Source organism: Eptesicus fuscus, chromosome 20 (genome assembly GCF_027574615.1).
Source record: "Eptesicus fuscus isolate TK198812 chromosome 20, DD_ASM_mEF_20220401, whole genome shotgun sequence".
NCBI lineage: Eukaryota > Metazoa > Chordata > Mammalia > Chiroptera > Vespertilionidae > Eptesicus > Eptesicus fuscus.
In genome coordinates this window covers 25,034,083-25,053,258 of record NC_072492.1, presented here as the reverse complement: position 1 = coordinate 25,053,258, position 19,176 = coordinate 25,034,083, and positions in this window count along the sequence as shown.

The following is a 19,176-nucleotide window of genomic DNA, read 5'->3' as shown; positions in this document are numbered from 1 at the left end:
ACCCCGATAAATTCAATAAAAAGGAAAAAAGTCTTTGAGCCTATTCATACAGGAGTCAGACACAGCCTGAAAATCCCTTTGTACAACAACCCTGAAGAGTAGTAGAGAGAGCCGAAGCAGGGGCTGTTGAGAAGGCCATCCATCTGTGTTGTTCTAACACAGAACAGATCATCCAGCCTTGAGCCACAGTGGCTCCGACACCCACGGCTCTCGGGTTCTCAAGCGCTTTCATTGGGAAGTGGGGGCCACGTGCAAAGAAAATAGAATTACACTTTTGCTCCATCTCAGCCTCCTAGCGAGAAAAGCGAACACAGCTGATTTTTCCATTTCAAGTTCAAATACAGAATGGATTGCTTCTTGTTTTGCTTCTTGTTAATGAGAGTTGGGGACTGGCAGCCTGCCAGTCGTAGACCCATTGTGATCACATTGTCCTGTGAACCCAGAAAAAGAAATAGACAAGGGGCCAGTGGGAGAGCCAGAAACACGGGATGTTTGGAGACGGTGTGACTATGACCATTGGTATTTCAAGTGCCCGGCACAGGTTGCCTTTCGGTGCAGAGGGGCTCGTCCAGCGAGAGAAGGGAGGCTTGCGTCGCTTCACTGCCCTGCACCCAGACTCTATAATAAAAGCGCTTGCATCAGAGGAAGGCTGACAACACATTTTCGCACTCTCACGGTTCCAACTTAATCATGGCAGGAAGCTTTCCTGCTGCTGGAAGAACAAGTTGCGTCACTAGGAACATCTGACTCCGGGATCTGGTGTCAATCACTTTGCTTAAGGTCATTAAAAAATTCTAGGGTGTCCCCTTACAACATAAAGGCTTTGCCCGAGCGACAATTAAGAGGAAGCACATAGCATGATAAATAATTGAACAGGTGGATTAAAGAAACGGCTTTCCTGTGCAGAATGAGAGGGGTGATGGACAGTTGGAAAGCCAGCCCCGGTGGCCAGCGTCCTCCACAGCCCACGGTTCTCATCAGTTGGACTGCTCTCTCTCTCTTTTTAAACTTTGCCTTTCTGGGTTGTTCAAGGAGTCTCTTGGGCCTCATGGAATCAGACAAACTACAGAGAAAGGCACCAGCTCAGGAGGGACGCCTGCCAGGGGCTGTTGCTGCAGGGACTGCGTGCGCACTGAGCGGAATTCTGTTTTGGACGTGGTTTGCAAGGGACAAACTCTGCCGGGGGTCAGATGGCAAGTCCGTCTGCTGGTTTGATTTCAGAAACACTCTGTGTGGCTTGCTGGTGCCAAAACACCTGCGAAGCACCAATTGGTCAGCCAGGGTCTCATGTGGGGGTTCTAGGTATGTTTTCTTCCCAGACCAAGAATATAGTTTCCGTCTCCCCAAAAGAGGACACGGTACCGATTTCCTGGGTCATTCTCAGCAGTCTTAACAGCTTCGCCTGCTGATATCCTGGAAATATTTCACACCAGGGAGTTCTCGTAACCTTGACTTGGTGACAGCCCACCAGTAGAGGCTCTGGCAAAGAGGGAGAAGGAATGAGGAAAGAGAAAAGGAAGGCAGTGACTTTTGCACACACGCCGCCACCATCATTTCTATTTGCAGTCCAGCGGCAGTATTTGAAGTTCCCAGGGAAAATAAAACCCGTTGGAACTCCCGCTACCATGGCATATTTTTAAATGGTTACGAAAGGAGTCTGAGCATTCGGGCCGGCAAGGCCCAGGATTCCTGGGCCACTCTGTGGACAATTCTGGAGATTCACCAAGTGGGCAGATCCTGCTTCACCAAGCGAGGTCAAGGAAGTTGGGTTCAGAAGAAAGGCAGAAAGAAAAAGCAGATGACCCGACTAAGTGACTCCTCGCTTCTAAAAAACATTAACCACGCCAGAATTGTGTGGAGGCAGAATTTGAAGACAATATAGGTGTTTGAAAGAAAAAAATTATAAGGAAAATTTTAAACATATACTAAAACGAGAGAATGGTATAGGTGCCCGTCTCCCAGCTTCGTTCACAATTATCAACTTAAGGCCAATTTTGGTTCATTTGTACCTTCCCGCCAACTCCCATTCACCACCTGACTATTTTGGAGTAAATTCTAGACATCATGCAACAGAGGATTGGGTAGGGGGAACAGGATGAAAGAAGGGTAAGAGAATAGCCAAAGAACATATATGCATAGCCCATGGACACAGACAACAATGTTGTGAGGGGCAGAGGGAGAGGAGGGCAGGGTCTGGCAGGAGTGGGGCGAGGGGGTTGGGGGACATCTGTAATAATGTCAACAATTAAAGTAAGATATAATTAAAAAGAATAAAAGGCAAATTTTATAAGGTTTATGACATGGCTGTGGATTAGTTAGTGAAGTTAAATACTACAGAAGACCAATTGGGATCATTCATTGTGCATACGTATTCTAAGAAAAGTTTAAATTTTTCTCAAACTTATATACTAACTAAAAATGGGTTTCATATTGGTTTTGTAAAACTCTTCTTGGTGGTGCTGTGTGATGGTTAGACAGCGGTTATATGCAGATAAACAGCAACGTGTGGTCTTGCAGAAGGTGAAGCTTTGGAGAAACAAGGGCAGGATGTAAGTGAGAAGGGTGCTGACCCCAAGGATGGGTGCAACATGCAGAGTGAGATTACAGGGGGTATGGGGAAGCCTGGAGATCAGAGAGCCTCTGCCGGTTACTACGTTACTACGTGGTCTGGTCGGCAGCCAAATCTGCCCTTTGATCTTCATCCTTCATCCTATTATTAATCTCCCCAGAGAGATGCCCTTTCCCTCCACATGTACACAATCCAATCGGGACTCACAAAAGAGCAAGGAAGCCTGAGGGTGAACTTCTGAATATACTTACCACCCCAGGAAGCTCCACAGCTCTGTCTTCTACTAGCCCAGTGATGGCGAACCTATGACACGCATGTCAGCACTGACACACGTAGCCATTTCTGATGACACGTGGCCGCTGAGGCGGCCGCATGCCGAGGATGAAACATTTGCTGCTCCTGAGGATGAAACGTTAGACGCTAACTCCAAGACTCTAGTCGCAAATGTTTTATCCTCCCCTATTAGACACTCTGTGCCAGAGGTCTGTAGGCCAAAACAACAGAAGTCCGGCACAGAGCGTCTAGTTCTGGGACTTCCGGTTAAGCCGGGATCTTTGCCCTCACTTCCGCTGGCAGAGCAGGAAGCAGCGGAACGCAGCGGGGGACACATCTCTGGGGGCCCTGCCATTACTAGTAACCAAATAACAGTTAACCACGGCAACCATTATCTACTGTTCTGGGGTGTCATGGATTTCTAATCCATCATTACTGAGATAAGTGAGGGGGAGGCTGGGAGAGGCGAGGGTTTGTGGTGTGCTATGGGTGCCATTTCCTGCCATTAGAAATAGCGGCAGCCATTTTAATTCACATAAGGAACACCATCTTGCTCCATAGTGCAGACTCCATTTCACCACTATTACTGTTGTGCATCCTTATTAACCCCTATTTCTGCTTATTAACCCTGCCCTTTCCTAAAAGACAGTTATATGCACCATTTTGTGGTTAGTTAGGCTAGTTAACCCCTAATTGCCTGCAGGCCTAACAAACTATCTATAATTCTATCTTCTGTCACTGCCCCCCTGATGGAGAACCCAAAAAATAAAAAACTAAGGTTAAGTAAAGGAAGTGGTAGTAGCAGTGGCCGACCCTTTCAAGAGACATGGACCAAGATGTATGGCTTTATAGAAAAAAAATGGCAGATCACTTTGCATTCTATGTACTGAAACGGTAGTAAGCAGAATGTGGAATATAAATAGACATTTTGAAACTAATCATTCCCAGCTCTTGGAAAAAAGTGAGGATGAAAGGAAGGAATACATTTCCAGGCAGCTACACCTTTATAAGAGCCAATCTAATTCCATCCTTAAATTTATGAAAGGCTCCACAAATTTAACATCTGCAAGTTTGAGCATTGCTCACTCTATAGCTCAGCATGGAAAAGCGCTCAGTGAGGGAGAATTTATTAAAGAAACTCTCCTAAGATGTGCACCAGTTCTATTTCACGATATGCAGAATAAAGATGCAATTATTAAGAGAATATCTGAGTTACCACTCAGTAGAAATATCATAAAAGACCGAATAATGAGACTGAACACAAACGTACAACATCAATTAAAGAGAGACATAGGAAGTGTAAATATTTTTCGATCTCTCTTGATGAAACTACTGATGTCACATCACATGCTCAGTTGGCCATTATTGGTCGATATTCTGATGGTCTCACAATGAGAGGAGAGTTGATAAAGTTAGTATCAGTGTCAACAAGTAAATCAGGAAGCGAAATATGTAAGGTTGTTATACAAACATTTCGTGACCTAAGCATTGATATCTCTAAAGTTGTGTCAGTGACGACAGATGGGGCACCAAATATGGTGGGGGGAAAAAGTTGGATTTGTCAAATTGTTTACAGAAGCTATTGGACATCTGATTGTGCCTTTTCATTGTATTATCCATCAGGAGGCTTTATGTGCCAAGGCAGGATTCACCGACTTAAACTACTTAATGTCAGTTGTTACAAAAATAGTTAATTTAATAGCTGCTCGCCCCCTTCACAAGCGAGAATTTTCGGCACTTTTACTGGAGGTTGATTCTACCTACAGTGGACTGCTGATGTACAATAATGTAAGATGGCTGAGCCGAGGCAAAAGTTCTTGAGTGCTTTGTGGAGTACTTTGAAGAAATTAAGGTATTTCTTGACGATAAGGATCTGGGAAACTTTCCTCAGCTTAATGATGATAAGTGGGTCAACACCCTGATGTTTTTTACAGATCTCTCTGTTCATATTAATGAACTGAACTTAAAGTTACAAGGTTTTGGCAAAAGTATTGACGTTATATTTGGATACATAAAAGCTTTTGAAAGTAAAGTTAAAATTTTCAAGCGAGATGTAGAAACTAAAACTTATAAGTATTTTCCTCAAGTAACAAAGTATTTTGAGAAGGCCAGAGCAGCTGTACAAAATGAAATGGAACTCTTGCATATGAAGTACCAGCATGTTTTAGACTCGTTACTTGACCAGTTTAGTGATAGATTTAGTCAATTTAGAAGTCTAGAACAGACCATGAAAATAATTAAGTATCCTGATGTAGTAGTCTACAGTAGTTTGGAATTAAATGGTTTCCAATGGATGCAAATTGATGATTTGGAGATGCAACTTGCAGAATTTCAAGACAGTATCTGAGCTCAGGTGTTTGTCGACTTGAGGTCAAAGCTTGAGAATCTGGAAAGGTGCCGCTTGGAGAATCAAGAGGAGTGCCACTACAAACAGGAAATTTGGAGTGCCTGGAATCGACTACCAGACACTTTTAGCACCCTGAAAAATATAGCAATGGCTTTACTCACAATTTTTCCCTCTACATACTTTTGTGAGGCCTTATTCTCAGCGTTAAATAATATCAAAACCAACAAAAGAAACAGATTCACAGATGAAGTTAGTAGCGCTTGCTTGGGCCTGAAGTGTACAAAATACCAACCTTCAATTGAAGATTTAGCCAATGAAATTCAGCAACAAAAAAGTCACTAATAGGCAGGTTAGTTAAAGATAAAGATAAAGATAAAGTTATCTCCCCCTCACTTATCTTAGTTCACGGCACCCCACATAAGCTAAATAATATCAAGACCAACAAAAGAAACCGACTGACGGATGAACAAAGAAGTCACTAAGCAGGGAAGTGAAATATTTAGTTTTTGGTTTATTAAATACAATTATATATAACAATTCTACATTTATGTTATTTAAACTATAAATATTGCGAAATAATGTTTTTTCCTCAAAGTGACACACTACCCAAGTTATGCTCAGTTTTTTGGCTAAGTTTGACACACCAAGCTCAAAAGGTTGCCCATCACTGTACTAGCCTCTACTTCTTCAACTATGTAAAGTGGAGAACATTTGGGGCAAGACATTCAAAACAGTAGCAATTCATTTTCAATGGATTTAGTATATGCAAATACAGACTTAGCAAAGACTTCAGTTTTGATGTTACTTGAAGAATTTTTGTTTACTTGTGTAAGGATTCATCACTGGGTTAATCCTTTGCAGCATTTAACTTCCCTTGTACATTTAATTATATTTTGATAAATGAAAACTAAGTGATATATCGGATATATTTGATAGATGAAAACCAAGTGTAAATTTCAGGGATGCCTATATTCAACTCAATAGATTTTTTAAATATATCCAAAGCACTGTGGTAAGTGCTGGAGGAAAACAAAAGTTGGATAATAAATCATTGAGATCAAGGAGTTTGCAATGTAAGGATTCTTAGGGCAAGAATACACATAGCCATGATGCCATTAGAAGAAAAATGCAAGGAAAGGGAACAAATGTGAGTGACAAAAAATGTTATTATTTTTATCAGGCTGTGATGAAGATGCAAAGGAGGTCACTTTGATAAGAGTGAATCCTAAAAAGCTTTGAAGCTAGAGAAATTTATTTTTTATAAAAACATTTTAAAATATCTTTTTATTAATTTCAGAGAGGAAGGGAGAGGGAGTGAGAGATAGAAACATCAATGATGCAAGAGAATCATTGATCGACTGCCTCCTGCACACCCCTTACTGGAGATCAAGCCTGCAACCTGGCCATCAAACCATGACCTCCTGGATCATAAGTTAATGCTCAACCACTGAGCAACACCGGCTGGGCTGGAGCAGAATTTTAATTAGAGAAATTGGAGTTGAGGGGAAGCATTTCGGGAAGAACAAAAATTGAAAGAAAAGGAATTATGTGAGAACAAATGGGACAAGTTAAGGGAAATGCACACAGCCCAGGTTGGCTGGAATGTAGGTTACCTTTAGGGAGGAGGAGCAAGGTAGGGTATAATAGGCAAGTTGATTGCATCAAGACAGATCTCAAAGAACCTCTGAGGGAGTTAAATGCACAAAGCCTGAAGCGAGATTGCCTGCAGTCCCAGGGAGCCCCAGCCAGCAGCAGGGTTTTATGTTGAGTTTGCTGGGAAGGTCACCTGCGGGTTAACTGCTGGAGAGGGACCCCTGTTCTGATAATCTATGACAGGACCTTCCATTTTCAGGTAGCTTGTCTCATGATGGGCAAGTCCTGTCTTCATTCCACACCCCAAGGCCTAGGGCACTTGCCAACTGAAAAAAGTCTCAAAGTGGAAAGAAGAAGGGGGTGGGGAGCCTGTGAGATGAGATGTACCCTGAAAGCACTGGATGGACTGACTGGTCAGCTCTGGGCTCCCGCCCCTTCCAGGGTTATGAGAGCTTTTCCTCCTGGAAGGGGTGGAGTGAGAGCTGATGATGCCAATTTAATGGGTCACAACTGGGTGTCTCTCCCTTCCTGGAAGGCCTGGCAACATCTCTCCTACCATTGTGATTAGGAAGAAAGCATTCGCAAGGATGATTATCTAATCAGGGAATTAGCCTTCGTTCATGAGGCAAGTGTTAGAGGACTCTTAAAAAATCAAACAGAAAAAAAGGCCCACGTCAGGAAATAGTGCCAGTAATCACACCCTGGATGATTATTATACACAAACACTATTAAGATTTGGGACAATTATTTGTAAACAATCATCAAATGAAATGGGGAGATATTCATCATGAGCACTTACTCTATTAAAGACACAGCCACTTTCTCCTACTTGATTTTCTCCCTTCAAGTCAACTGCATTGTCTAGTCAAATTTTCTCAAATTATGGCCTAGGGGTCATCTGATTCCAAATTCCCTGTTTGTTAAAAATTTACATTTCTGAATACCACCTTAGAACCATGAATTTCTACATGGGAAAAATCCAGGAATCTGAATTTAAAATATTTTTATAGTAGGAAAATTTCAAGCATATTCAAAAGTAAAGAGAAAATATAATGACTTACCATGTACTTATCACTCAGCTTTACTAATTATCCATGGCCAATCGTATTTGATTAATACCGTCACTTCAGGTTATTTTAAAGTACCAGATATATCATTTCACCTGTAAATATTTTGGTTGTATCTCTAAATAATACTTTTTAAAAATCTAAATAGAATTATCCTATCTAATAAAAGAGTAATATGCAAATTGACCATACCTCTGCTATACCCACAAGCCACACCTGCCAGCCAATCAGAAGCAAGTATACAAATTAACCCAACCAAGATGGCTGCAGCCACAGAGCGAGCAGGAGGCTTGGGTTTCCCCAGCAAAGGAGGAAGCCAAGCTTTCCACCTGCCCTGGTGGTCCCAGGCCTCCACTCAAGGCTACAAAGTTTCAATTATAGAAGATAAATAAATCCCAGATCCCAGGGCCTCTGGCTTGGGTCGCCGGGGGGCGTGGCCAGCCTTCAAACCACCACAGGCCCCTCACCCAGGCCGCCCCACACCCCAAGGGAACCCCCACCCTGATCCAGGATACCCTTCAGGGCAAACCAGTCGGCTCCCACCCATTTACCAGGCCTCTATCCTATCTAATCCTATCTAATAAAAGAATAATATGCAAATTGACCATCACTCCAACACACAAGATGGCTGCCCCTATGTGGACACAAGATGGCTGCCACAAAATGGCCAGCAGGGGAGGGCAGTTGGAAGGGACCAGGACTGCAAGGGAGGGCAGTTGGGGATGATCAAGCCTGCAGGGGAGGGCAGTTAGGGGTGACCAGGCCAGCAGAGAAGGGAAGTTGGGGGTGACTGGTCCTGCAGGGGAGGGCAGTTAGGGGCAAACAGGCTGGCAGGGGAGTAGTTAGGCATCAATCAGGCTAGCAGGGGAGTGGTTAGGGGGTGATCAGGCTGGCAGGCAGAAGCGGTTAGGGGCAATCAGGAAGGCAGGCAAGTGAGCAGTTGGGAGCCAGGAGTCCTGGATTGTGAGAGGGATGTCCGACTGCCCGTTTAGGCCTGATCCAAGAATCAGGACTAAACGGGCAGTCGGACATCCCTCAAGGGGTCCCAGATTGGAAAGGGTGCAGGCTGGGCTGAGGGACACACACCCCCATGCACGAATTTCGTGCACCAGGCCTCTAGTTATCTAATAAAAGTTAGTCATATTTTCTATCAGACATTTAGTATTTAAATTTCTCAATTGTAATATCACAACTTTTTTACTCAAAACCAAATAACTTGCCCATGTTGCGATTGGCTGATATGCCTCATCTCTTTTTTTCACCCTCCTCTATCACTTTTTCCACCACCACCACCCACCACTTCTTATTAGTTAAAGAAATTGAGTTGGCCTGGCTGTGTGGCTAAATGGTTAAGGCCATGGTTCAATTCCTAGTCAGGGCATATGTGAGCTCCATCCCCAGTGTGGGGTGTGCAGGAGGCAGCCAATAAATGATTCTCTCTCATCATTGATGTTTCTCTCTCTCTCCCTCTCTCCCTCTTCCTTCCTCTCTGAAATTAATGAAAATATTTTTTAAATAAATTGAGTTGTTCGAGAGTGTGAAATCTTGGAGGAAAGGTGAGGGAGGGTGGGTGGGTGGGAAGTAATCAACCAAAGACCTTATATACATATATTCATAACCTATGGACACAGATAATAGGATGGTGAAGGCCTGGGGAGGGGGGCAGGGGTCAATGGCGGCAAAAAGGGAACATATGTAATACTTTCAACAATAAAGAATTATTTTTTAAAAATAAAGAAATTGAGTTTTTTGCCTTGCAGTTTCCCATTTTGCCGCTTACATCCTCAGGGTATTATGTACATGTCCTTTGACACCCCCCCCCCCATATTCCCTTTAATTTATATAATAATGTTATATAATTAATTTTATAATTATATATTTTATTTATTTGTATTTTACAAACAGTAATTTTAGAATAGTTACTAATACTGTTTATTATTTAAATGTAAATCCTTGAATAGATTCTGATTTATGTTTTTGACAATACTTTATAGGTGGTATGAAGTATGGAACACTTCCATTTAGGGACACTAAATGTCTGGGATTTTAAAAATAATATTAGTAGCTACTGATGAACATTGCTCAGTTCCATGACCTCATTGGGGACTCTGGTTCTTTACTTATAAAGCAATCCAGTGAATTTTACCCACACTGAAACTCAAGGATTTTGCTCTAGTCCTTTTCCCACGCTGCTGGTAGAACTATCTTACAAAAAAAAGCAAATATGGAAAAAAAGGAAATATGCTTTTTCCCTCTAATAAACTATTCTAATAACACCAGATTGAGGTCAAGCGAGATGACAATTCTTTGTAGTGTGGAAAGACTACATGACTGTTGTATTTTTTATTACTTTTTTAACTTAAATATAAAATTAGTACAATTAATACTCCATATGTGAATCCACCATAATATTGTATAACATTTGTAAGGAAGCTCAAAAAATTTTGATGGGATGCATGATGAAAAAGGCTTGGAGACGGTGGCCTAGGGGCTGTAGCCCACATCATTGAACTTGTCGAGAGGAACCACTTCCCCAGAGTTCTTTCCCACCACTGTCCTTTCCCTCACATCCTATGCTATAGTCATGCTGAACTTCAGCCATCACTCAGTAGTGTCATGTCCTTTCCTACCCCCTTGCCATTGCTCATCCTCACTCTGTGCCTGTACTGCCCTTCCTACGCGGCAGGTTCCCTCTCAATGGAAGCGAACCATAGATAAGCACTTTCCTCTTCATGACCTAATGAACATGGCACATATCTTCCCCTGGCTTATACTGCACATGACATTTCAAATGAGCAGAGGAGCTGTGTGTCTTTTGTCACTGTAACAGCCCTGAATACAAATACTGCGAGTATTTGGGGTGCTAGAATCTATAGGGCTTTTGAGACTGATCATTTTTCAGAGGGTGAGGGAGAAGAAGAAATCCAGCTTGGCATCCAACGTCTTGGCTTGGGAACTGGATGGATGGTGGTGCCATTCATAGAGACAGGGTGAAACAGGGAAAGCAATTTGGGCCAATGCAGGATGGGTGAATGATGACTTCCGCTGGAAGAGGTGAGTCATGTGTCTATGCTTTATCTCCTTGAGTCAATTAGAAGCGTTATCTCTTTTTCTTTTGTCATTCCTCCTGCAGCCAAATACCCAAAGCTCTTTCAACATGCTCTCTGTCTGGTATCTATTTGGAAAAGATCTTTGGTCTTGGGTTTACTCCCACCAAGAATGCATGGACAGCTCTTCTTCTTAAGATCAGGCTATCACTCTAACAAGAATTGCAATCCATAAAGAGGAAAATGGAAAGACTCTAATTCCTACAGTACTATTCCCAGAAGTCTTTAAAGATGAATTAAAATTTACCAAAGGGCCGTCGTAATCACAGGGCAATTGCAAAATAGGGGAAACCAACTTCAAACTTAAGGTTATAAATAGGACTGTCTTTATAGAACAAAGCAAGAGATCAAGGTAATTCAAAGCCATCACAGGGGAAGCTCCTCATGAGCACGATCTCTTCTCTCTACCTAGCCTGACTCCTCTCTCCTAAGACTGGTCTTTTCTCTCTCACAGCTTTTGCATTAAACCTTTGATCCCTCATTTCTTTTTCCAGAGAGATAGCATATCCACATCTCTGTCCCAACCACAACAGCATAACACAATAATTTACAGCAATTCTCCAAAGTCTCGTTTATTCCCCTTAGAATAATATCTAGGGGCGGGAAAGGGAAAACAGGGGAGATGATAGGAACTTAGGCAAGACAGCCCAAGGGTGGACTTTTGTGTTGCAGTACAATGACCATCTCAAGGTGGATTCTGATCCTCCAAGCGTGGTCCCCTTTGCGAGACCTGTCAGTGTGACATTAACATATGCTTTCTCTTCCTAATTCCTAAGCAAATAAATATTGGTTCAAAGGCTCACACATGTCTGTACACACATGCACATACACCCCTCCTCTCAAGAATAAGCATGACTATCTCTTAAACTATAGTTTAGGGCCTAATTAAGAAACTGAAACATTTTCCTATATAAACCATATTCTTCAAATACCAAGGGGAGGGTGTTTTATACATGCAGAGATGAGTCAATCCTTGTGTCCATCCTTTTTCTGAACCTTGTAAAGGTGATAAGAGGGTTTATTAGTCTTTAATTCAAGTCATCTCCCCCATCCCACCTGTGGGCAGGATGGAAGTGGTCTGTGGTGGGGATAGTTGGCTCTTCTGGCTCATTCCTTTGCAATGACGACATGGCACAGGGAAGACAGGTTTAGTATTTAAGCATGGAAGCAACAATAGAAGCACATCACTCAAATACTTGAAATACATACTGTATCCCCAAATAATTTCCCTGGGAACCTCTAGGACACCTGTGTGAAGTCTGAAGCCAACTCCCCCAGCAGCCATGCTGGTCCTTGGTACCAGGGCTCACAGCAGGAAGAGAGAGTGATTATTTAGCATCCAAGGGGAGCCCACCATCAAACAGACGCTGGCCCTGGCCCACAGACTGCCTTTTGGGCCCAAGTCACCTTTCCTGACTGCCGGCTCTATTAGCAGGCTTTCTGCCTTAAAATCTGGTGGGCCAAGCCCATCCCATCTGGCTCTGCTTGCCCAGAGCTGAAAAGAGTGCAACTCTCCCTCCCCTGGCGAGTGCATCTTTTCCTGTGTCTCCTTCCTGTTGTTGCCATGGCATCTGTGCATGCCACACCAAACTATATTTGTCCACCTGCGCGTCTGTCTGTCTGCCTGCCTGTCCTTGCTTGCCTGTGAGCTCCAGGAGGGCGGGGACTGCTGTGTAGTTTCCATGGCCTTCCCTTCTGCCCTTCCTCTCAGTTGGGTGCAGGCAGGCTGTGTAAGGGCTTTTGAGACTGAATATTTTTAGAGGGTGAGGGAGAAAAAAGAAGCCCCCTCGGCATCCAGCAGGAGGCTTGGGAACTGGATAGATGATGGTGCCATGCATAAAGACGGGGTGCAACAGGAAAAGCAAGCTGGGCCGAGGCAGGATGGGTGAGTGATGTGTTAGGTGTTTGTTCAATGGCCTCTTTGTAGCAGCTTCAAGGTTGCTTTCGGCTGCTGAGCCTCAGTCAATACCCTAATGACAAGTAGCGTTCAATGAATATTTGTCCTATGAACTCACAGTTTTGTTGGAGGGTGGGGGGAGTCATAAGCATATTAGAAGATCAGACAGTAGAGTCTCCAGTCTCAAAAGGGGTCATTTCTTTCTCTACATTAAGTCTGGCTCGCTGCGTTTCCCTGGGCCGCCCATGGAAGCTGTGGTCTGGTTTTTCTCTTCCCCATTCCTCTCCCCACAGTCCGATGACTAAATCACCCTGAGACTTTTCTTGCTAAAGCAGTCGGAGGCCCTCACGCTCCCTCACTCTCATGCTCCAGCGACACTTGTCCTTCCCTCCGGTCCTCAATTGCAGGTCATGGGTTTGGGGACGGAGGCCTGAGGAAGCACATGGAACCCTGGAGGCTGAGTAGGGAGTCGCTTGTACCCGCTGAAACAATCACAGGATCCAGACTGGAGACAGAGGGGAAGAAAAAAAAAAAAAAAAAGGCCAACTCTGCCCCATTCAGCTGGCTCTCCATTCAGCCTGGGGTGGAGGGGGATGGCTGCGTGTGTGAATCTAGTCATCAGCAGCATTCCTGGAAAACTGGCCCATTGTGGAGCTTTCTCGTGAACTTCATCCACCTGTCATGCTGGGCCTTGGAGGAGAGCCAGCCCGGGCAGGAAAGAATAGGCTGCAGGATACTGGTGTGTGTCAGTGGCCCCGACCCTCCCATTCCTGAGCACAGATGAGCTAGAAGACCGGACACCTCACTGTGCCATTTCAGCTCGGGAGGCCACAGAAACACTGGCTGAGGGAGGGGGCGGCCCAGAAGGGATGACGGAGTGTTTAAACTCTCTGTGGGCCCCTCTCTGGGATTGCAGAATCATCACTGCAGGGAAATGGCCCTGGCTCTTGCTCAGACACGTCTCTTTGTTCTCCCTGACCTCATGCTGCATGCAGAAGGCTGAGCCTCAGATCCAAAGGATAATGTCTGGTGCTTCCCACCTCCCTATCGCCCTCCCCTTGGCCTCTCTGATCGGTCGGTCAGAGAACTGGCTGCAATGACATCAACTGGCTAGAATTACATAAAACTTCCCTTTTCAACTCCCAGACTCCTGGATTCGTGTTTTGTGTTGTTTTTCATTTCTAAACGATTTCCCTTTTCCCAGCTGGGGTCCCCCCTCCCCACCCCATCTCCGTCAGTTTTCATTTCCTATTTTCCATTAGCAGCTTTCGGGCAATGAGGTGGAAGAAACATATATTCTCAAGGAGATTTAACTTACGAAGACAGCCAACACTGGGCAAGTTGGAAAGAACTGATTCTAGAAGCCAAGGACTCAGGCTGGGGAGGTCATATCAAAGCAGTGTCTCCTTTCTGTCTTGGGAAGGAGAGTTTTCAGGCAATTCCTCCTCCTGGTGAGATTTCTCACAGTCAACCCCACCAGGGGGATGCAGGTGGGAGAAATAGACCTTTTCCTGGACGTCTGGGTGCTGGGGACAGACCACCTACAGGTGTCAGTCATAGATTTGAAACCAGCAAGGCCACAGGCTAGAGAGTCTCAAACTCTAACAGTCACCGGACACTTCTAAGATGCTGGAGATCGGGGTGGGGGCTGAGAGTGTGCATTTCTGGCGAGCTCCCAGGTCACATCGATGCTGCTGGTTTTCAGACCACACTCTGAGTAGCCAGGCTAGACTTACCTGGCACATTGCTTCCCAGAGCTTTACCCTGAGGAAACATGGATCTAATGCTATACGGGGGCAGGAAGTTTTCATTTAAGGAGGAGGATTGTGTAATGGAAAGAGGAGTAATTAGGGACAAGGAAACCAGGGCTGCATTCCAAGTTACGCAACGAGCTAACTGGGTGCGTTCGGAGAAGCCATAACCTCTCTGAGCTACAGTAAAAGAAGGAAGTTAAGCTAGGTTGGATAGTCCCCAAAGTTTTCATATGGGATGTGTGTTCGGAAAGATTCTGGCCCCTAAGTACACTACAAACAGCAGAATAACCTGGGTGGTCTCATCCTAGACAAATGAATCATTTCCATTTCACCTTTTGAAATTTAGAGAATGTATCAGGGCACAAGCGGAAAGACCCATCGGGAAACCCTCTGGATCTGATGGTGCCCAAGATCTCTTCTTAACAGTGACACCCGGTCATCTCCGTGATGAGCATAACAGGGAAAGAAGGATGGATTTTCATTGTGTGTAACGTACATGTTTCTACCAGCCATGGCTGGTTTTAAGGCTAGTTTTAATTGAGGGAAGAAATTGTCTCTCTCCCTAAAAATCTTTAGGAGAGGATAGGACAGCAACAGGTGAGGCTGTTGGGAAGATGTCTCTACCCACAAGCAGGATAAATGACCATGTGACTGTGATGCTCTGAGTGACACCTGCCTCGTGTTTCATAGTGAGAGACCCAGCAGGGGGCAGGAAACCCACTTACATCAGGATCATTTGAAGAGACCCTTAGAGGGCCCATTCGAAGGTCTGAGTGAGCTTCCTAAGGCTCAAAGGTGTGACTGACTGTCTTACTTGCAGTTGGACTTGAACCCAACTTCATGTAATTTTAATTCGTGCTTTTAGTGCTTATTCTGAATTCTTTTCCTCACACCCTTCTACTTGACTTCTACTGCCCCTTTGATTTATCTAAGAGTCCATGCAAGTCAATGTCCCTTCTCTATTAAGTTAACATTCTCTTCTTCTGGGTCTTGGCTCCAATGACATTGAGTCAGAGATTCAGTGGGGAGGCTGGACAGCCAGGTTTGGAAACAGGAGAGGAATTCTCAACCATCAAGGTGCTGTTGGAATGGAATAAAACCCAGCCATCTCCTCTGAAGATTTTCAAGTCCTGAGAGATGGAGTCTGATTGGCCAAGGGTAGGTATCACAAAGTTTGAGAAAGGATCTGCTAGAAATAGCCTCCAGGGACCCCTTAAGCTTCCATACAGAAAAGGAAGGGAATGACTTCTACATTTAAAATCTGGATAGGATCATATACAATGGGGATGGGTCACCTTCAACAGTAAATTAAAGTGCTGTCAAGAAGGGGACTGAACAGGAGGGGGAATTATTGCTGGTGAATAAAAAACATAGGTACCATGCACGGGCTTTTAGTCTCCTATCTTTCAAATCAAGATCGATGCTCTCCATTCAGTTGGGCAGGCATTAGTGGCTCAGTTCTTTTAATTCCCCTCTCTTGGATGCTTGATACTGGATACCGTGCACCTGCTAGTGCATTGGAAAGAGCAGAGATTTGTGACTCGGTAAAGGTTGTGTAAGCCTCCGAGCCTCCTTTTTTATCACCCATAAAATTGGGACATGCTTCATACGTTTCTGTGAAGATTATGAGTGTAATATACAGTGCCTGACACACAGTAGTCACCCAACAAAATATTGGTTGCCCCCCACCACCTCTTCTCTAGATAATCTGCTGGATAATTTTCACCCTCATCAAGGCAGAGAGCCCTGCCAGGGCCTTGTTCTCCACGTCAGAAATGTTTTCCATTCTTACCCTTTCTACGCAGATGACTTACTTGGCATGCCTCTGGCGGTTAGTACTACCAGCTGAAACTCCTCTGTCCCTAATGGAAACAACACGGCAGGTGTATCCTCTCCTCATCACCATGCTACTGCTCATGTATTTTTCGGTCCAAATTCCAAATCCAGCTGCTAAATTTACCATGCGCATGTCTCACACTACCTTTCTGAGTGACGTGTGGTCTTTCTTAAAGCCACAGGGCTTCTGCCTTCTTTTCTTCTGAAATGGGCTCCCAAATAACTTCACTTTCTCCTCTTGGGGATTCGATATCAAACTCCTTACCGAGGAACTGGAGTTGGTGAAAATATGGCCTATGTTCTTCCAAAATCAATTCATCATCAGAGTCAGTACCATGCATTCATTCTGTAGTGAAGCAACAGAGCAGGAAATACCTTGGTTATTAAATTCTTATAATAATAAATGGGTTTTAGTGTCTATTAATGGCCAGGAGCACTTTGGTTATTATAGAAATGAATAACACATATAGTTCCTGGCCTCCAATAGCCTACAGTCTAGTGAGGGATGAGACACATATACAAACAGATCAATTACTCTACAGTGTCATGAATGGGGACACAGTGTTGGTGTGAGACAGGGGAAGGAGGTTTAAACTGGATCATGAGGATGGGGAGTAAACTGGACAAAGAGATGGGGGAAGGTGGTCTACACTGAGGGAAGGGTGTGTAAAAAAACAGTATTGAGAGAGAGCAGAGTATGGTTAGGGAATTGCAAGTAATTCAGAGCCTCTTGAGTACAGAGGGTTAAGAGGTTGGGTGAGAGAGGTGATCTTGAGACAATAGGGCAAGGGTCAGTAAACTCCGGCCTCCAGGAGGGCCGCCTGGTTTTCTAAGGAATGTTTAACAGGAACACAACCATACCCATTCATTTGCACAGCGTCTGTGGCTGTCCCCCTGCATGATAGCAGAATTGAGTGGTTGCCACAGAGACCATTTGGCCTGCAGAGCAGAAGATATCTACTACCTGGCTTTTACAGAAAAAGTTTGCCAGCCACAGCCCCAGAGATATGAAACAGAGCACGGTGATCTTGGGAAGCCACACTAGAGAATCTAGACTTTATTCTGCAGAACAATGGGAAGGCTGATGAAGGATGTTAAGCAAGGGAATGGCATGTTCATCAGATTCCTGTTTTAGGAAAATCACTTTTGCTGCATATGCAGGATGGATTGGAAAGGCAAGTCTGAAGGGAGGGGCACCAGGTGGAAATGTATTGCAATCATCTAGACAGGATTGTGAAGCTTGTGGCCTGAACTAACGTATGTCCAAAACTGTGATAGAATACACTTATGGAAGACAGTAGGAGTAGCATTCTCTTTTCTTAGATTCTCCTTCTGTGACCTCTCCTCTTTTATTTCTCCCTTCCTCTCTCCTTCCCTCTCCTCCTCCACACTTTTTCCAGCATGACCCTTCTTCCCCTTCTTCAAACATCCCATTCACACTTGACACTATACTCCCCATCAAGGTCAAAGAAGCAAGCACTTCAGGAATCTGCATGTCTGAACTTCTATAGCTGTGTTGTTGCTCTTGTGGCTTATCTCTTCCCAAATCTAAACCATTGACATGTGTCCCTATGAGACCTCATGATCTTCCTTCTCCTCTTTCTCTTCATAGTCTATTCACTTGAGCCACTGCAACAATTTCTGAAATCTCTCAATATTTCACCCAAAGGACCATGTGGCTGCTGCCCCAGCATGCAGCACTCATCATCATATTCAAACTTTTGAAGTTTTAAAGACTGCCTCTTTATACTAGTTTTTATGTATGATGAGACTGAAGTTGAGACAGACTAAATTACTTGCCCAAAGCCACAGTAAATCAGTAGGAAACGAGGTTTCCCAGATCTTGACCTTGTGCTCTTTCTGGTTCACTATACCTAACAGCTGTAAATTCTTCTTCTTATTATTTTTTTTAGTTAATCCTCATCTGAGGACCTTTTCCATTGGTTTTTAGAGAGAGTGGAAGGGAGAAGGAGAAACAGAGAGAGAGAAACATTGATGTGAGAGAGACACATGGATTGGTTGCCTCCCACATGCGACCTTGGTTGGAGCACTGGGGATCAGCCTGCAACTGAGGTACATGCCCTTGATCAGAATCAAACCTGGGACCCTTCAGGCAGTAGGCCAACATTCTATCCACTGAGCCAAACTGGCTAGGGCTAATAGCTGTAAATTCTTGTCCCAAATTAGGGAGATAAAATAGCAATCACTGTTTCTGCTCTGTGATCCTGTCCATTTTGATCACTTGAAGGAAGTTTGTAAACAGCCATGTAGCTGTCCCAGTGACTTGACTATAAACAGTTTTCTTAAGAAATTCCACTGAGGGGTCCGGGGGGGTTGTTAAGAGACCTGGGGTGAGGGGGAGGTGGAGGGATTGAGCAAAAAAGAAAAAATTCCACTGAGCCGATCAATTGCTTCCTGATGCTGAGATCCAACAGTAGTGTCAGAAACCATCTGGAAACTAATTATGAACTAAAGAAGAGGTTACTACCCAGGCTGGAAGAAAGAAAATGACAGGTGATATTTTTGCTTTGAAATATAAAAATGTTAGGGAGCCCTAACCGGTTTGACTCAGTGGATAGAGTGTCGGCCTGTGGACTCAAGGGTCCCAGGTTCGATTCTGGTCAAGGGCATGTACCATGGTTGTGGGCATATACCCAGTGGGGGGTGTGCAGGAGGCAGCTGATCAATGTTTCTCTCTCATCGATGTTTCTAACTCTCTATCCCTCTCCCTTC